This window comes from Orycteropus afer, unplaced genomic scaffold, assembly GCF_000298275.1.
Source record: "Orycteropus afer afer isolate SDZICR_OR568_19922 unplaced genomic scaffold, OryAfe1.0 scaffold00203, whole genome shotgun sequence".
Lineage (NCBI taxonomy): Eukaryota > Metazoa > Chordata > Mammalia > Tubulidentata > Orycteropodidae > Orycteropus > Orycteropus afer.
In genome coordinates, this window is record NW_006921790.1 from 2,483,512 (window position 1) to 2,504,959 (window position 21,448).

The window sequence follows — 21,448 nt, forward strand, 5'->3', positions numbered from 1 at the left end:
ATGTACCCAGAATTGTGGGTTTGTCATTTTGCTTTGTCATTTGTAATCTGCAATATAGTATAAAATAAAGAAGGCCACCTCATTATGTGGGGCACATCTTCATCTTGTGTGAGTGTGTCTCCATCATCTCGCTGACACCACCTCTCCCTCCAGAGACCCACAGCTGAGGCTGGACCTTGGCAATCACGGTGCTAATCCAACAAATTTGAAAATCTGGAAGAAAGGGACAGATTTCTAGAAACACACCACTTACCTAAACTAACAGAGACTGATGTGGAAAAGTTGAACAGATCCACGACAAAAGAAGAAATTGAACATGTCATAAAAAAATAAATTACCAACAAAATAACATCCTGGCCCAGATGGTTTCACCATAGAATTCTACAAAACATTCAGAGAACAATTGACACCAATCCTACTCAAACTATTCCAAAACATACAAAAGGATGAACTCCTCCCTAATTCATTTTATGAAGCAAACATAACCTTGGTACCAAAATCAGACAAACACATCACTCAAAAGGAAAACTACAGACCAATATCCCTCATGAATATAGATGGAAAAATCGTCAACAAAATGCTAGCCAATAAACTCCAACAATATATCAAGAAAATAATTCATTATGTCCAACTAGAGTTCATATCAGGTAGGCAAGGATGGTTATACATATGCAAGTATGATATATATTTGCCATATATTGTTGCTGTTGTTGTCATGTGCCATCGAGTCGGACCTGACTCATAGCTACCCCTCCTTGGGTTGCCGAGGCAGTATCATTACGGAAGTAGATTGCCCAACCTTCCTTCCGAGGAGTGGCTGGTGGGTTTGAACCGCCAGCCTTCTGGCTAGCAGTCAAGTGCCTTAGGCACTATGCTACCAGAGCTCCTTGCCATATATTAGGGCCCCTAATTTACCCCTAGTTTTTACTTGAAGAACTTTATAGTTTTAGGTTTGACATTGAAGCCTTTGATCCATCTGGAGTTAGTTTTTTGTGTATGGTGTGAGGTACAGATCTTGTTTCAATTTTCTGCAAATGGATATCCAGTTTTGCCAGCACCATTTATTAAATAGACATGAAGAGCTCTGGTAGCATAGGGCCTAAGGCACTGGACTGCTAATCAGAAGGCTGGTGGTTCAAACCCACCAGCCACTCCTCGGAAGGAAAGCTGGGCCATCTATTTCTGTAGTGACACCACCTTGGAAAACCAAAGAGATGTCACTATGAGTTGTGTCCAACTTGACAGCAAATAACAAAAACAACATTATATAGCATAAATAGACTATCAAGCATAACCCAAAATACACAAACCACAGGATAGAAACTAGATGAATGAGACTTTCTAAAAATTACATTTTTATCTGCTTCCAAAGACTTCTACAAAAGATCAAAAGAGAACCCACAGATTGGAAAAAAAAAAAAAAAAATTGGCAATGACACATGTTACAAGGGTCTTATCTCTAGAATTTATAGAAAACTCCAACAGCTCAACCACAAAAAGGCAAATAATCCAATTTAAAAATGGGCAGAAGACATGAATAGACACTTCACCAAAGAGTATATTCAGGTGGCTAACAAACATATGAGGAAATGCTTATGATCATTAGTCATTCACTCAATACTCTTTGCCGTCAAGTCAGATCTAACTCATAGTGACCCCTCCTTGGGTTTCTGAAGCAGTACCACTACAGAAGTAGATTGCCCAATCTTCCTTCCAAGGAGTGACATTAGCCATTAGAGAGTTGCAAATCAAAACAAAAATGAGATACCATCTTGCCCCAGCATTAGTAGCAAAGTTCAACAAGACAGAAAATAATAAATACTGGAGAGAATGTGGAGAGATTAGGACTCTCACATGCTGCTGGTGGGACTGTAAAATGGTATAACCACTGTGGAAAGCAGTATGGCAATTCCTTAAAAAGTTGGAATTAGAAAAAAACATTTGACCCAGCCATTTCATTACTAGGTATATATCCTAAAGCAATGAAAGCCAGGACAAGAACAGATATATGCACACCTATGTTCATCACAGCACTATTTACAATAGCCAAACATGGGAACAACATAGCTGTCCATCAACTGAAGAATGGAAACCAAACTATGGTACATACAAACAATGGAATTCTATGCAATGCTAAAGAATAATGTAGAATCTGCAAAAACCACAAAATGTGGATGAACTTGGAGGACATTATGCTGAGTGAAATAAATCAGTCACAAAAGGATAAATATTGCATTAGTCTGTGATTGTAAAAAGTCCAGGAAAGGTTTGTATATGGAAGGAAACTTACTTTTTTGATTACCATGGGTGGGAGCATAGGGGAGGCAACACTGTTAAATAGGTAAGGACAAGTATTGATTTGGGTGAAGAGAAGGGCAACGTACCAAATGTGAGTGATCAACACAGTGACATTGAGGAAGAGGAAGATATAGAGAGGTGCATGGGAGGTACAGACAACAAAGACGAACCCTTTTGCACACACAGTACTGCATTGTCAGTGAAGGCAAACATGGATATAGTGGTGGATAGATGGGTGGACAGGCTGAACTATTAGGTGTGTCTATGCAGGGGGGAGTGTGGTCAAGACCATGTATAGGGTTGGAAGACAATATTTCTACAAGGGTATTTGGTAAGAACATCCAGGTGTATAATACAGCTAACAAGGGACAAGGCTGTAGTCACTTGTTGGCCACAGTCAGCTATCCAAAGGGAGTGAGTAGTTGGATCTGTGGGCTCGGAACCATTGTAACAAGGGATATCAAGCTGAATTGGCATAACATCTACACAAAAACATTGTCCCACATCCTACCTTGGTGAGTAGTGACTGGAATCTTAAAAGCTTGCAAGCAGCCATCTAGATGCAACGATGTGTCTCTCCTCATCCAGAGCAAAGAAGAATGAAGAAAACCAAAGATTCATGGAAACAATTAGTCCAAGTGACTGGGACACCATGTGATCCTCAGCCTATACGACTGTGAGACCAGAAGAACTAGATGGTACCCAGGTACCACTGCCAACCACTTGGAGGGGCATCTATGTTCTCCTGTGGGAGAACAGTGTGGAACAAAACTCAAAATTATAAAAACAAAAAGGGACAAGGTTTTCTGGTCTGATAGAGCCTGATGGAACCCTTGAGACTATGCCCCCTAGCTACTCTTCAAGTGTGGAACTGAACCCACTCCTGTGACTTCTTGTCAAAGACAGGCATATTAGCTAAACTTTTATATTAGGTAGATTTAGATTAGGTAGATACACTCTTTGGAGAGATCAGTCATGGGAGAATAGAAGGGCTGTCTATGCACAGGGAGACAGGTTGGGGGGTAAGAGTTCATGGGAGGGAAAGAGACAAGGAAGAGGTAACTTCAGAGAGGAAGTGGGAAGAGAGCTGCTACATTGTGGGAAATTGCTGTCAATGTCAAGAGACAAAATGTATGTGAACTGCTGTATGAAAAATGAATTTGCTCTGTAAACTTTCACCCAAATCACAATAAAAATACAAATAAAAATATATTAACTGCCATTGACTTATTATTTTATAGTAATAATTCAACTGGTAATGATCACAAACAGGATTTACAATATGCAAGGTAGTGCTGAATTCATGTTCTTTATTTGATTGAATTCTTAATTATTACCTTTCTCATCACTTTTTTTGTAACTTTCACCTAATTTCTTATTTCTATATTTTTCTTTTTTTTTTTCTTTTTAATCCAGTTAAGATTAAAGATGCATAGGACTACCATCTCTTATAGCTGGTCCATTTTTGTTTGTCTTCCCTCCCTTCCTTCCTTCATTCCCTTCTTCCTTCCTTCCTCCCTTCTCATTCCTTCCTTCATTCCCTTCTTTTTTCCTTCCTCCTTTCTCATTCTTTCCTTCCTTTATTCTTCTTCTTTCTCTCTTTCTTTTTCTCTCTTTATTTCAGTTGTTAATTTTACAAAGATGAGGTAAAAGTTTCTGAAGGAACTTTTATGATTAATGTTTTCAACAATATTCTAAACAATAAAAAAATTGAAGGAAATATAGGAAAAATGTCACTTATATTAGAAATGATTTGTCAAAAAAGGTAGTATAAACTTATAGGATGATAAAAAAACAGAGATGTTAGGTACATTTTGTTAATAGAGCATAAGAAAAAGATAAGACTACCATTAAAAAAAATGATAAACACCAGAAATATAGGAATGTGGAGAAGAAGAACAAAGAGGAGGAAAAATGAAGAGGAGAAAGAGGAAGATGAGAAGGGAAAGAAAAAGAAACAAAGAACAAATGCAAAAAAATAGAAAATAGGTGAAAATACAGTTGATACTAACTTTACAATGTCAGTAATCACTTTCAGTGTAAATAGTCTATATAAATCAATTGAAGAAAAAGAAATTAAAATGATGTATTATCAAACTCAAGTATATGTTTCCTATAGGAAACCTTTTTTTAAAATATAATGACTCATAGTTTAAAAGGAAAAGACATAGAATTTTGGTTACAGCTGCAACATATAAAGAGCTTTGAAGTCATGACTTCCATCTTTACACCAAAAAAGAAATTTCAGAGAACTGAAAATCTATGCTTTTTCTTGATCTCATCTCTAAGAATTGAGGTTATATTACTTGTGGCACAGTATAATGTTTGAAAGTGGACAGGATTAGTTGTAAGCGTATATTACAAACTTTTACCCAACCACTAAAATTTTTTTAAAAAAAGATTACTTTATATTCTAAGGGAGACATGAAAAGAGAATAATATGAAATGCTCAATTAAAACCAGAAAATTCAGGAACAAAAATGGGGAAGAAAACAATCACAAGAAAGGACAACAAATAGAAAACAGTTACAAAACTGAATATACTAATGAAAATATACAATAAATCACTTAATGTGAATTGTTTAAATATCCCAATTTAAAAACAGTGATTTTCACAAGGAATGAAAACACAAGACCCAATTTTCTGCTGTCCACAAGAGGCTTACTTTAAATATATGGATACCTTTACATTCAAATAGGAGCTCTGGTGGTGTAGTGCCCAAGACATTTGACTGCTAAACAGAAGGCTGGCAGTCTAAACCCACCAGCCACACCTCAGAAGAAAGACTGGGCAATCTACTTCCATAGAGATTATCTCTTTGGAAACCCAAGGAAGGGTCACTATGAGTTGGAATTGACTCAATGGCTGTGAGTTTGGATTTTAGTTTTACATTAAAACAGAAGCCCTAGTTATGTGAGAGTTAAGCAATTAGGTGTTAACTGGAAAGTTGCCAATTAAAACCCACCAGCTGCTCCATGGAAAAAAGACATGGCAGTCTTCTTTTATAAAGATTTACAGCCTTAGAAACCCTATAAGACAGTTCCACTGTGTCCTACAGTGTTGCTATGAGTCAGAATTGACCCAATGACAGTATGTTTCAGTGAGTTTATAGGTTTCAGCACTATTAACAATTTACAAAAAAGAAAAAAAAAAAGTAAAGAAACAACCCAAGTGCCCATCAGTAGATGATGATTAAAAAAACAAAATGTGCAACATATGTGTTATGGAATACTACTTAGTCTTAAAGAAAAATGAGCCCTAATATATGCTACAACATGAATGAACCTCAAAAAATTATACTGAATGAAATAAATCAATCATTGTGGTGCAGGAAATTACTTAGTATGGCCCTTCTAGCCAAGGTCTTTGTGACTTCCACCAGATGACCAAGTGGAACTCTGTAAATGGGAAGTGCTTGTGAGTCACCCGAGGACTGGATAGCTGGTCAACAATGTAAATTAAGGTACATGAAACTCTTATGTGGGGGTCATGGAAATAAAGTGTGTGGAGCCCTAATATGGAGATTGGACAGTTTTACCATCTAGTTAGGCTAAAAATGAGCTATACCAGAGGTAGAAAGGGTATCTCACTGTCCTCAAAAGAGCTGGTAGTGGATCATGTCCTTAGACCAGAGATTGCTGAGTTAAGATGGCAGACAGGAGAAAGACAGCAGCAGCAGAGGCAGCAGAACCAGGAGACAGAGCCACAAACTTCCCAGCCCACAGAGAGAGAAAGCTGAGTGTCTTCAGACAAGAGGATTACTGGCAGAGTGAGGTGCCTTTTTGGGTACCTATCAACAAAATAAAAAGATCTTTATTAAAACACTGGCCTAAGCCAATCAGAGGTTGAGGCCAGAGAGAAGGGTTGCCTGTGGCATGGCTGAGAGGAAGTTGTCCTGATTGATGAACTGTATCCTGAGATGTTTTCTGATCTTGAATTTTAACCTACTACTTCCCAAATAAATCCCATAATCATGAGTATTGACTGTGAGTTCTGTGTGGCCACTGAAAAGAATTATAGGACCCAGCAGAGAAATAGAGAGTGCTGTAGGAGGGATAGTTGGTGTCAGAATTGGTAAAAACTTTGAATGATGGCAGCATGTCTGACCTTCATTTTATAGGAATCAGCCATGGGTTGATGCATGCCCTTTTTGCAATCACAAGGGGACAGATATTGTAGTCTTTCTTATATGAAATTACAAGAATATGTAAATATATAATAACCAATGGTTACATGTACAAGACTGGGGAGGAAGAAGGGCAATCATTCTTTGGGAATTAGTGAATTTTTTTCTATGGTAATGTGAAAATTGTGCCCATTCCAAAGAAAGATAATTCGACAGAATGTGGAAATCATTGAACAATATCATTAATATCACATATAAGTAAAATTTTGCTGAAGATAATTTAAAAATGGTTGTGGCAATACATTGACAGGGAACTGCAAGAAATTCAAGTCATATTCAGAAGAGGACATAGGATGAGGGTCATCACTGCTGAAGTCACATACATCTTGGCTGAAAGCAAAGAATACCAGAAAGAGGTTTGCATGTGTTTTATTAACTATGCAAATGAATTTGATTATGTGGATGATGACAAGTTCTGGGAAATATTGTGAAGAATGTGAATTCCAGGACACTTAATTGTGCTCATGAGTAACCTGTACATAGACTGAGAGGCTGTGGTTTGAAAAGAGCAAGGGGATATTGCATGGTTTTAAATCAGGAAAGGGGTGCAAGCAGGTTGTATCCTTTCACTGTACTTACTCTATCTGTATGCTGAGCAACTAATCAGTGAAAGTAGACTATATGAAGAAGAATGTGGCATCTGAATTGGAGGAAGACTTGTGATATGCAGATGATACAACCTTGCTTACTGAAAGTGAAGACTTGAAGCACTTACTGATGAAGATCAAAGATTACAGCCTTCAGTATGGATTACATCTCAACATAAAGAAAACAAAAATCTTCAGAAATGAATCAATAAGCAAAGTCACAATAAACGGAGAATGTATTTGAAGTTGTCATGGATTTCATTTCATTTAGATTCACAATCAAAACCCATGGAATCAGCAATCAAGAAATCAAATGACATTGCATTTGGCAAATCTGCTGCAAAAGGTCTCTTTAAAGTGCTAAAGAGCAAAGATGCCACTTTGAAGACTGTGGTGCACCTGACCCAAGCCATGGTATTTTCAATAGCCTCAGAGTCATGTGAGAGCTGGGAAATGAACAAAGAAGACCATACATGAATTTATGCATTTTATTTGTGGTGTTGGTGAAATATACTGATTGTCCCATGGACTGCTAGGAGAACAAACAAATCTGTTTTGGAAGAAGTACAGCTGGAATGTCCCTTAGAAGCAAGAATGGTCAGACTTCTTGTACTTTGAACATGTTATTAGAAGGAGTCAGTCCCAAGGAAAGGGTATCATCCTGGTAAAGAAGAGGGCCAGCAAAGAAGGGGATGATTTTATGATGGACTGACACCGTAACTGCAACAATGAGCTCAAGCATGGTAACGATTGTGAGTGTGGTGCAAGGCCAGGCAGTTTATCATTTTGTTGCTATTAGCCAAAACCTATTTGACATCTTTAATAACAACAAACATAATGGTTATAAAACTTGACTATTGTAGTTAATATCACTACGCTGTAAATCAGAAAAAAAGGATGAAATGGTAACTATATTGTTTTATATATTGTTATGTGCCGTCGAGTCGGCCCCGACTCATAGTGACCCCTCCTTGGGTTTTCGAGGCAGTATCACTACGGAAGTAGGATTGCCCAACCTTCCTTCCGAGGAGTGGCTGGTGGGTTTGAACCGCCAGCCGTCTGGTTAGCAGGCAAGTGACTTAGCCACTATGCTACCAGAGCTCCCGTTTTATATATATATATATATATATATATATATATATATATATGGTGCCCTGGAAGTGCAATGGTTAAGCATTCTGTGTGATAGTTGGAGCTTTGTGTCAACTTGGCTGGACAACAATTCTGTGTGGCTTAACCAATTGTGGCTTGTTCCAATGATGGGATCAGATGTATATGTTTTGAGAAGCCAATCCATTGAAAGGGAGTTTCCCTAAGGATCTGGCCTGCTTCCAGTGTATTTATGGACATCCTGGGAAAAGAGACACTCTTCTGTGGATTGAGATTTTTGCCTACAACTGTCTTTGAGTGAACAGTCCACCATTCAGCCTGAAGGTCTTGCATTCGTCATTCCTTGGAGTCAACAGCCAGTATACTGCCTGCTAACGTTGAGCTCCTCAGCCCCAGCAGCTGCATGAGTCGGGAAAAGCCTCCAGGTAATGTTTGATCCAAGAACTTGGGACTTGTCAGCTTCTGTAAGTGTGTGAGCCATTTTCCTAAGATAAATTTATCTTTATACACACACACACACACACACACACACACACACAAGCTCTACTGGGTTCTTTTTTCTCTAGAAAACCCAGTCTAACATATTTCGTACTAGGAGTGGGGTGGTTCTAGAGAGACAAAATTATAAGAGTGCTTCCTAAATTGGTTCTCCAATTTGATTAATTGTAAAGGCACTGATGACCCTGCCTCTGTTAGTAAAGAGGGCCCTGCTAATCTGTGGCGTGAGGTGGCAACATGAATATGCAAAATAGCACCACCAATAGATCAAGTACTTTTGAGAAGTGAAGCTCTGGGTGATCACATATTTGATACTTTTCTGCAATTTTGTCAGCATGAGAAGTATCAGGAAACTGGTTGGTTGGTCCTACTTATACTAGAAAAAGTGGTGAAAGAGTGAGATGAGCTCAAGACTGCTGAGTCAGGGCTTAAATGCTGCATAAAAGACCTCAGTGTTTCCAGTTGTGCTCTGAAAGAAAGTGTTATTTCTTCTAGTAACAGAGCTGGTATTACCGAAAATCAAACCCAGAGTCCTATTGTAAGGATGGCTGAATTACACTGCCAATTAAATTGTCAACCCAGAATGGTGTCTGAAGTTAAAATGAGGGCATTGATTTGGAAAAAATGGGATCTTGAAACCTGGAATGGGGACGTATGGGCAGATAGTCAGGAAGATGAGGATATGGAGTCTGTAAATTCTGTTGAAGCCTTCCCATCTGAAGGGATTACTGTAAAACCATTATCCCTTCCACCTCAGTTTGATGGGATTAACTCAACTGTTCCTGCTGGGTCATTGCCTGAGACAGACGCCATGGAAGGCACTGCTGAATGTTCTCAGGAACTTTCCCAACCACCCATTGTTGCTGCTAGACTTATAACTAAAGTTAAGTCCAAGTGAGCTCCAAAAGGTGAAATACAAAGTGTGGCTGAGGAGGTGGTACACTACACTGAAAAAGACCTATTTGATTTTGCTAACATGTACAGACAGAAACCTGGGGAATATGTATGGGAATAGCTACTGAGGGTGTGGGATAATGGTCCAAGGAATATAGCATTGGATCAGTCTGAATTCATTGATTTAGGCTCACTAAGTACACATTCTTCATTAAATATTTCAGCTCAAGAGGTTAGGAAAGGATCTAATAGTTTATTTGGTTGGCTTACTGAAGCATGGATTATGTGGTGGTCTACCTTAAGTCAAGTTGAAGTATCAGACCTGCCTTGGTGTAATGTTGAAGAAGATATCCCGAGGCTTAGGGAAATTGGCCTGTTAGAATGGATTTATCAGATTAGACCCCTAGAGCTAGAAATGGAGAGTCCAGAAGACATGCTTTTCACCAGTACAGTGAGAAATAAATTTGTGAAGGGAGTTCCAGCATCCTTGAAGACTGCTGTGATTGCTATTTTATGTAAGACATATTTAACAGTGGGAACTGCCATAATTGAACTAAGACATTTAACTAAAATGGACCTGATTGGACCCCATAGTAGTAGGGGCCAAGTGGCAGCAGTTAAATGACAAAGGTGAGGTGGGTGTACTTACCATAATGGACAGCACAGTCAGAATAGTAATCAGAATAGTCTGACTCGTGTGGAATTATGGGATTGGCTACTTGCACATGGTGTTTCTAGTAGTGAAATACATGACAAACCTACTAAATATTTACTTGTTCTATATAGACTGAATTCTAGGTCACATGAAGAGCAACTTAGATTAAATTGCCAGAATACAGAGACATGGACTTCCAATCAATTCCCAGACTTGAGTCAATTTACAGACTCATGACCCCTTTAATGAAGGGGAGACCAGGTCCCTTTGAGAAAGGACTCCACTACATTGCTAAAAATTTATAATGTCAATCTTTCTCCCAGCCTTTCCAAAGGGATCTGAAGCCTTTTACGAGAGTGACTGTTCATTGGGGAAAATGAAATAATCAGCCTTTTTGGGGATTACTGGACACTGGCTCTGAACTGACACTAATTCCAGGAGATCTAAAGTGTCATTGTGGCCCAGTCAGAGTGGGGGCATATGGAGGTCATGTTATTGATGGAGTCTTAGCTAAGGTGCATCTCACAGTGGGTCCCTGAACCCATCCTGTAGTGATTTATCTAGTTCCAGAATGCATAATTAGAATAGATATACTGAGGAATTGGCAGAATTCCCACATTAGGTCCCTGACATGTGTAGTAGGGACTATTATAGTAGGAAAAGCCAAGTGGAAGCCATCAGAACTGCCTCTACCTACAAAAATAGTAAACCAAAAGCAATACTGCATCCCTGGAGGGGTTGCAGAGATTACTGCCACCATCAAAGACTTGAAAGATGCAGGGGTGGTTATTCCCACCACATCCCCTTTTAATTCACCTATTTGGCCTGTGCAAAAAACAGATGGATCTTGGAGAATGACAGTAGATTATCGTAAACTTAATCAGGTGGTGACTCCAATTGCAGCTGCTGTTCCTGATGTGGTTTCATTGCTTGAGCAAATTAGTACATCTTCTGGCACTTGGCATGCAGCTATTGATCTGGCCAATGCTTTTTTCTCAATATCAATTTCAAAGGACCATCAAAAGCAGTTTGCCTTCAGCTGGCAAGCCCAACAGTATACTTTCACAGTCCTTCCTCAGAGGTATATCAACTCCTCAGCACTATGTCATAATTTAATCCATAGGGATCTTGATCACTTTTCCCTTCCACAAGATATCAGACTGGTTAATTATATTGATGACATTATGCTAACTGGATGTAGTATGGGAGAATTATCGATGACTCTAGACTTATTGGTGAGACATGTGTGTAATAGAGGTTGGGAAATTAACCCAACAAAAATTCAGGCACCTTCCACCTCAGTGAAATTTCTAGGGGTCCAATGGTGTGGGATATGTAAAGATATTCTTACTAAAGTGAGGGATAAGTCATTGTATCTGGTTTTCCCCTACAACTAAAAAGGAAGCACAACGTCTGGTGGGATCTTTGGATTTTGGAGGTAACATATCCCTCATTTGGGTGTGTTGCTGCAGCCTATTTATCAAGTGACTCAGAAAGCTGCTAGTTTTGAGTGGGGCCCAGGACAACAGAAGGCTCTGCAACAGGTTCAGGCTGCCATGAAGGCTGCTTTGCCACTTGGGCATATGATATAGTTGATCCAATGGTGCTTGAAGTGTCTGTAGTAGATAGAGCTACTGTTTGGAGTCTGTGGCAGGTCTCTATTGATGAATTGCAATGTAGATCCTTGGGATTTTGGAGCAAAGCACTGCCATCCTCTGTCGATATCTACTCTTCTTTTGAGAAACAGCTTTTAGCTTGTTATTGGGCTTTAGTAGAAACTGAATGCCTAACCATGGACCACCAAGTCATCATGAGGCCTGAGCTCCCCATCATGAACTGGGTGTCATCTGACCCACAGAGTCATAAAGTTGGACGTGCACAGCAGCACTCCATCATTAAATGGAAATGGTATATCAGAGATCAGGCTCGAACAGGACCTGAAGGCAAAATTGCATGAGGAAGTTGTCCAAATGCCTATGGTCTCTACTATAGTCACAGTACCTTCCCTCTCCCAGTCTGCACCTATGGCCTCATGGGGAGTTCCTTAAGATAAGTTGACTGAGGAAGAGAAAACTCATGCCTGGTTTACAGATGGTTCTGCACAATATACAGACACCCTCGAAAGTGCACAGCACCAGGACTGCAGCCCCTTTCTGGGATTTCCTTGAAGGACAGTAGTGAAGGGCAATCCTCCCAATGTGCAGAACTTTGAACCAAGCATATGGCTGTTCACTTTGCATGAAATAAGAAATGGCCAGATGTGTGATTATATACGGATTCATCAGCTGTGGCTAATGAATTGGCTGGATGCTCTGGCACTTGGAAGGAGCATGAGTGGAAAACTGGTGACAAGAATGTATGGGGAAGAAGTATGTGGACAGATCTCTCTGAATGGGCCAAAGAAAGAAAGATATTTGCATCTCATGTGAATGTCCACCAAAAGGTCACCTTGGCAGAGGAGGACTTTAACAGTCAGGTGGGTAGGATGACATGTTCAGTGGAAACCAGCCATCCTTTTTCCCCAGATACTCCTGTCATTGCTCAATGGGCTCATGAACAAAGTGGCCATGCTTGTAGGGATGGAGGTTATACATGGGATCGGCAACATGAACTCCCATTTACCAAGGCTGATTTGGCTACTGCCACTGCTGAGTGCCCAATCTGTCAGCAGTAGAGACCAACACTGCATCCATGATGTGGAACCATTCCTCAGGTGATCAGCCAGCAACCTGGTGGCAGGTTGATTACATTGGATCACTTCCATCATGGAAAGAACACCGTTTTGTTCTTACTGGAATAGGTAGTTATTCTGGATATGGATTCACCTTCTTTGCACGCAATGCTTCTACTAAAACTACCATCTGTGGACTTACAGAATGCCTTATCCATAGTCATGCTATCCCACCCAGCATTGCTTCAGATCAAGAGACTTACTTCACAGCAAATGAAGTGTCGCAATGGGCCTATGCTCACGGAATTCACTGGTCTTACCATGTTCCCCATCATCCTGAAGCAGCTGGCTTGATAGAATGATGGAATAGCCTACTCAAAACACAATTATGGCACCAACTATGCAATAATACCTTGGGGCAATGTTGGGCAATTTTCTCCAGGAGGATATATATGCTTTAAACCAGCATCCAATATACGGTGCTGTTTCTCCACTGCCAGGATTCATGGGTCCAGGAACTAAGGGGTGTAAATGGGAGTGGTACTATTACCCCTAGTGACTCAGTTAAAACAATTTTTGCTTCCTGTCCCTGCTACCCTAAGCTCTGTGGGTCTGATGATCTTAGTCTCAAAGGGAAGAACACTCCCACCTGGAGACACAATACTGATTGCATTGAGCTGGAAATTAAGAATGCCACCTGGCCATTTTGGCTTTCTCATGCCTCTGGATCAACAGACAAAGAATGGCATTGCTGTACTATCTAGAGTGGTAGATCCTAATTATCAATGGGAAATTGGATTCACATTACATAGCAGAGGTAAAGAATACAGGAGATTCTTTAGGATGTCTTTTAATACGATCATGCCCTGTGATTAAATCAATGGAAAATTACAGCAATCCAATTCTGATATGACTGCTAATGGCCCTGATCCTTCAAGAATGAAGGCCTAGGTTATGCCAGAAGGAAAAGAACCACAATCAGCTGAAGTGCTTGCTGAGGGCAAGGTAAATACAGAATGAATGAGTGGTAGAAGAAGGTAGTTCTGAATATCAGCTGTGACCACATGACCAGTTGCAGAAATGAGGACTGCGATGGTTATATTTCTTCATTGTATATGTGCATCAAATATTTTTGTTTCCTTCTGTTATGAACTGTGAAGTATAAATAAGATTAATATGTTTCAGTTGTACGTGTGTTAGCGTATCATGTTAGGTGAAAATATGACTTTGTAATTTTCTTATTTAGAGATTATATATGGTTAAGAAGATGTGTACAATTGCCAAGTTGACAAGGGCTGGACTGTGATAGTTGGAACTTTGTGTCAACTTGGCTGGACCACAATTCTTTGTGGTTTAAGCAACTGTGATGTGGTTGTTCCAATGATGGGATCAGATGTATATGTTTTGAACAGCCAATCCATTGAAAGGGAGTTTCCCTAGGGGTATGGCCTGCTTCCATTATATTTATGAACATCCTTGGAAAAGAGACACTCTTCTGTGTCTTGGGATTCTGCCTACAACTGTCCATGAGCAAACAATCCACCATTCGGCCTGGAGATTGTGGATTTGTCATTTGTTGGAGTCAACAGGCAGTCTACTGCCTGCCAACTTTGAGCTCCTCAGCCCCAGCAGCTGCATGAGTCAGGAAAAGCCTCCATCTTGATGTTTGATCCAAGAACTTTGAACTTGCCAGCTTCATATGTGTGTGAGCCATTTTCCTAAGATAAAATTACATATATATAAGCTTTACTGGTTTTGTTTCTCTAGAGAATTTGTAAAGCTAACATCTTTGGAAACCCCAAGAATGTCTACTCTGTTCTATAGGTTTCCTTTGAGTCACAATCAGCTCAATGATAATGAGTATTAGTGTTATATATAATTTTACAACAAAAAGAGCAACCAAAAAAAAAAAAAAAAAAAGGGAGAGAGAAAGAAAAAGACCCTAACTGTTGTTACTACCTAAGTACAACTAAACACCTAATGGATTAATTTTATTGGTTCAAAGTCTAGGGCCATGGTTTCCTAGATCGATGTAGACAATTGGCCTAAAGTTATCTTTAAAGTTTGTATCCTACCTCCTAGTATATTAAGTAGTGCCCGTGGTTTTTAAAAGGAGTTCAAGTTGTGAAGTTGTTAAAGCATTTGGCTACTGACCAAATGGTTGGTGGTTTGAACCCACAAGCAACTCTATGGAAGAAATATGAGACAGTCTACTTCTGTAAAGATTTACAGATTTGGAAGCCCTATGGAAGTCACTAAGAGTATGGATTGGCTCAATGGCAGAGTGTGGTTTGGTTGGTGGTTTCAAAAGATCACAAGTGGTTATGCAAGATATAATTGGTGTCTATTCACCTGGAACAACAAGGAAAGAAGGACACTCAGGAATCATAGAAGGAAATGGACTGCAGTTCTAATTTCCTCCATAAACTAGTATCTCCTTCTAGCCTTGAGACAAAAAGATATGGATGGGGCCCAACTATAATTACTGGACTGTTTGATCAAAGACTCAATAGATGGATCCAGATAAAAGGAGAAAAATTATGAACAGAACATCAAACTCTTATGATGACCAGACTACTGGATCCATGGAGACTGGGATAACTCCTGAATCTATTGCCTGGAAATAATTGTTAAACCTTGATCTGAAGCTATCTCATGAAATTATATTTAAAATGACAATTTATTGTTACTGTCTTATGCTGTTGAGTTAATTTCAATCATAGCAGCCTCACGGGATTAAGTAAATCTGTTCCATAGGGTTTCCAACTATGTAATCTTTACAGAAACAGACTGCCACATCTTTCTCTTATTTAGAAGCTGGTGGATTCAAACTACTGTCCTTTCATTTAGTGGCTGGGCACTTAACCATTGTACCACCAAGGCTCCTTAAACAACACCAAGGCTCTTTAATTTTCTTGAAACATCAATTTAGCTCCATTAATAAAGAATGTTTGACATGAGCGTTGCACTTTTATAAGGAATTATCTATGGGATCATTATTGATAACAGTAATGCTAAAGCACAGATGGAAACTTCAAAGGGCAGAAAGTATAAATTAACAGTGGTGAAAAAATATGGATAGACATAGAGAGAGTTGTAATACAGTGTGAAGTATGTAACCATTGGCATGGATCTGATTATCCAGAATAAAGATAGGTGTTACCTAATGACAAAAAGATAATTTTTCCTCGCTTCCAAGGAGCCTCTTGACTTCACTTCCTTCAGAATGATCTGTTAGTTCTTTTGGCAGTCCATGGTACCTTCTTTGCCAGCACCACAACTCAAAAGCATCAACTCTTCTTCAGTCTTCCTTATTCATTGTCCAGCTCTCACATGCATATGAGGTGATTGGAAATATCATGGCTTGTGTCAGGCATACCTTAGTCCTCAAGGAGACATCCTTGACCTCAGTACTTGAAAGAGTTCTTTCGCAGCCGACCTGCGCAGTGCTACATATCATCAATTGGCCTTGATTGTAGAACCAAGCAAAGTGAATTTTTCTTTGACAAGCTCAATCTTTTCTCCATTTATCATGATGCTGCATATTGGTCCAGGTGTGAGGACATTTGTCTTCTTTATATTGAGATATAATCCATACTGCAGACTGTGTTCCTCAATCTTCACCAGTAAGTGCCTCAAGTCATCCTTACTTTCAGCAGGCAAAGTTGTATCATCAGTGTATCTCAGGTTGTTAATGATTCTTCCTCCAATCCTGATGCCACATTTCTCTTCATATAGTCCAGCTTCTCAGATTATTTGCTCAGCATATACATTGAATGAGTATGGGGAAAGGATACAACCCTGACTCACTCCCTTCCTGATTTTAAACCATATAGTGTCTCCTTGTTCTGTTCAAACAACATTCTCCTGGTCAAGATACAGGTTCCTCATGAGTACAATCAAGTGTTTGGGAATTCCCATTCTTCTCAATGTTATCCATAATTTATCATGATCCACACAATCAAATGCCTTTGCATAGTCAAGAAAGCATAAACAAACATCTTTCTGATCTTCTTTGCCTTGAGCCAAGATCCATCTGACAACAGCTATGATATCTCTTGTTCCACATCCTCTTCTGAACCCAGTTTTCATCTCTGGAAGTTCTCTGTCAATATACTGCTCCAATCTTTTTTGAATTATTTTCAGTAAGATCTTACTTTCATATGATATTAATGATATTGTTCGATAATTTCCACATTCTGTGGGATCACCTTTCTTTGGAATAGGTACAAATATGGGTGTCTTGCAGTCATTTGGCCAGGTAGCTGTCTTCCAAATCTCTTGGCATAACCGAGTGAGTGCCTCCAGTGTGACATCCATCCGTTTGTTGAAATATCTCAAGGGATATTCCATCAATTCCTGGAGCCTTGTTCTTCGCCAATTCCTTCATTGCAGCTTCAACTTCTTCCTTCAGTACCATTGGCTCTAGATCATATACTCCCTCCTAAAATGGATGAAGATTGACCAGTTCTTTTAATACAGTGACTTTGTGAATTCCTTCCATCTTCTTTTGATGTCCCCTGCATCATTCAATGTTTTGCCCTTTGAATCTTTCAACATTGCAACTAGATGCTTAAATTTTTTTCTTCAATACTTTCAGCTTGAGAAATGCCAAATGTGTCCTTCCCTTTTGGTTTTCTAACTCCAGGTCTTTGCCTTTTCTGTCCTCTCCGTGCTTCCCACATTGCTGCTTGTGGGGGTGGCCTGGGTTCCCTCTCCTCACCTGGCTCCCCGTGGTTGACTCCTCAATTTGTTCCTATCCTTTTTGCCTTTTCTGTCCTCTCCCTGCCTTCCCACCTTGCTCCTTGTGGGGTATGGCCTGGGTTCCCTGTTTTCACATGGGTCCCTGTGGCTGACTCCTCAATCTGTTCTGGTCCACTTTGCCTTTTCTGTCCTCTCCCTGCTTCCCACCTAGCTGCCTGTTCTTACGTCCCTGGAATCCAAATGAGAAGGCTATCACTTTAAAATTCAAATGGTTGCCACTTGTAAACATTCAAAATGGCTGCACCATCTGTCACTTTAAATATCCAAAATGGCTGCCATGTGTAAACAATCAAAATGGCTGCGCCCTCCGGACAAACAAGAAGGTCAGCCAAAAAAAAAAAAAAAAACAAGAAAATCTGCAATATCTGGGGACAGGGCAACAAGAGCAAAAAGGCAGAGAAGGAGAATAATGAAGAAAAAAATGAGAAAAATGCAAAAAGAAAAACAAGAAATGGGGTTAACCATGAGAAAAAAGAAGAAAAAAATTTTGCAACCAGGAACAAGGAAAAGAAAAAAAACTGGAAACTAGGACCTGGGAGGAGAATAATAGTAAAAAGGACAAAAATATTAATAATAGTAGTAGTTTTAAAACAGATCAAAGCAAACAAACTAAAAACCAGAAAAAAGAAAGAAAAGGAAAACAAAAAAGAAATCGGGGGAGGGCACTGAGGCTCCATCCAAGCACACAGAGTATTCCTGAGGGCCCAGATGGTGGGTGGGAGTGGGGAATGGCTGAACCTCCATTCACCAAATGGGTGTGGAGTATAAGAGCAACAAGGGGAATGTCACACCTTTTCAGTTGTCCAGGTCCGAAGTGTCCTTGGAACTACTTGGTTATCTTCTGGAGGCTAGAAATCTGAATTCCAGATGCTGGCTCTCAGGGATGTTTCTCTCTCCATGTGGGCTACATGGGTGACTGGATCTTCCTATAATAAACAGGGACACTGTGATAGTTGGAGCTGTGTGTCAACTCAGCTGCTATACATGAACAATATTAATAGATTCATACTTACGCTCCCATCCACTACAAAATAGATCCAGAATAGGTGTTGAGCACTCTACTGCTGTCACACTAGCAACCAGAGTAGCATGCCTACACCATTTCTCAGATATTTTAAAATAAAACAGAACAAAAGAGCAGGGTGAAGCAAACCAATACACAATTAACAAATAAACACAATAATGTCCCAATATCTCAGAGACTACCAAAAACAAAACCAAACTCACTGTCAAATTGATTCTGACTCACAACAACCCCTCCTTGGGTTTCTGAGGCAGTAACTCTATGGAAGTAGATTTCCTGATCTTTCCTCTGAGGAGTGGCTGGTGGGTTTGAACTGCCAGACTTCTGGTTAGCAGTCAAATGCCTTAGACATTACACCACCAGAGCTCCTTCTTACAGATAACTTCAAATAACATGCAAAAACATGGAACAATATGAGTCAAGCAAGTGACCAAACACAGGACCAGAAAATATTCCAGAGGAAGAAATACTACTAGAACTACCTGATAAGGAATTATACTTAGGTTCCTACAACAGATTAAGAAAAAGATCAAGAAAATAACAGATAAAATCAAGGAAAATATAAAAAAAAAAAACTAGAATTAAAAAATATAGTTTAACAACAAATTGACAAAACAAATGGAAAATTAGAAACTATATAAAAACTGAAAATAGAAATACAGATTAATACTTAAAATATAGAAATATATAACACATTGAAAAGACAAAAAGGTAGAGTTAAATCAATGGAAGACAGAATTAGTGAGACTAAAGACAAAATTCTTAATCCTGATCTGTTAGAGGAACAATTGGAAAAGAATAATAATTAAAAAAAAAAAAAATGAAGAAAGCCTAAGAATTATGTGAAATACCATCAGGAGGAATAATGTACATGTATGTGATCAGAATTCCAGAACAGGAAAAGATTAAAAAAAAAAAAAAAAAAAAAAAAAACCACTGAGAAAATTGTTGAAGAATTTTTGGAAGAAAACTTCACTAATATTAAGGAGATAAGCATTCAAGAAGCTCAATGAACTCCAAATAGGCTAGGCCTCAAAAGAAAATCGCTAAGACATAATACAATTGTCCAAAACCAAACACAAAGAAAGAATCCTGAAAGCCACTCAGAAAAATGCAAATTTACTGTAGTAGTTTGGGGCCTCCACCCAGAATCCAGAGAGGGAATATTCCTCTAGAGCCAGCATTCTGAACTTAGACTTCTGGCCTAGTCTTCCAAAGTTGGCACTCTGAATTCAGACTTATAGCTTCCTAAACTACAGGTGCTATGGTAGTGTTGTGCCTAAGGCTTGACTGCTAACCAGAAGGCTGGCGGTTCAAACCCACCAGCCACTCCTTGAAAGGTTGGGCAATCTATGTGATACTGCCTCGGAAACCCAAGGAGGGGTTGCTATGAGTCGGTTCTACTTGATGGCACATAACAACAACAAACTACCGGAGTATAGATTTCTGTTTGTTAAAGTCATCTCTTTGTGGTATTTCTGTTATAACAGCTCTGGAGAATTAAGACAGTTATGTAGAAAAGAGAATCAAAAAGATACAGCTCTGATTTCTTGGACAGGCAAGAAGGCAAAAAGATAATATACATAAATCTTTGAAAGAAATAAATTACCAAACAAAACTACCTATCCAGCAAAATTTTACCTTACATATAATGGCAAAATTAGCCTAGTGGCTAAGACACTTGCCTGCTAACCAGACGGCTGGTGGTTCAAACCCACCAGCCATTCCTTGGAAGGAAAGTTGGGCAATCCTACTTCCGTAGTGATACTGCCTCGGAAACCCAAGGAGGGGTCTCTATGAGTCGGGTTTGACTCGACAGCACATAACAACAAAATTAAGACATTTCCAGATAAAGAGAAATCAATGGAATTTCTAAAAACCAGATATTGATTACAAGAAATGCTAAAGGTAGTCTTTTGGACAGAGAACCAATGGCAGGAATCTGAGATTATAACACAAGACATCAACACACAGAAATCAATTCAGGTTTAGAAATATAAGAAATGAAATAAAACTACAAGACTAAAAACAGGGACCCAGAGATGTCAATTAGTAAACTACAACAATTACAAATTAAAATAAGGGAATAATAAATGGTGTAGTTACAGAATATTCAAATGGTGAGGAAGACAATATTAAGATAGAATGTTATTGTTATATGCCGTCGAGTTGGACCCAACTCATAGCGACCCCTGCTTGGGTTTCCAAGGCAGTATCACTATGGAAGTAGATTGCCCCATCTTCCTTCCGAGCAGCGGCTGGTGGGTTTGAACCGCCAGCCTTCTGGTTAGCAGTCAATAGACTGCCTAAATCTTAGGAAAATATTAATAAATTGATAAAACTTATTACCAAAATACAAAGGAAGAAAATCACAGACTCATTAAACACTAAAATAACCATGAAGAAACGATAAGAAAATCTAACAAAATGAACTCAGCACAGAGAAATATACAAAACAAAAAAAGCCAATAGAATCAAAACAAACAAACAAAAAAATTAAAACGACAGCAGTAAATTATACCTATCAATATTTCTACTGAATGTAAATGGATTAAATGTACCACTAAGAGGTAGAAAGTAGTAGAATGGATAAGAGAATATAATCCATCAATATGCTGTCTACAAGAGACATACCTTAGACATCAAGACAAAAACAAAATCAGAATCAAAGGATAGAAAAGCATGCATCCAGCAAAAGCCAACCAAACAAGGGAATGATTGGCAATATTAATTTCTGATGAAATAGACTTTAAGGAAAAA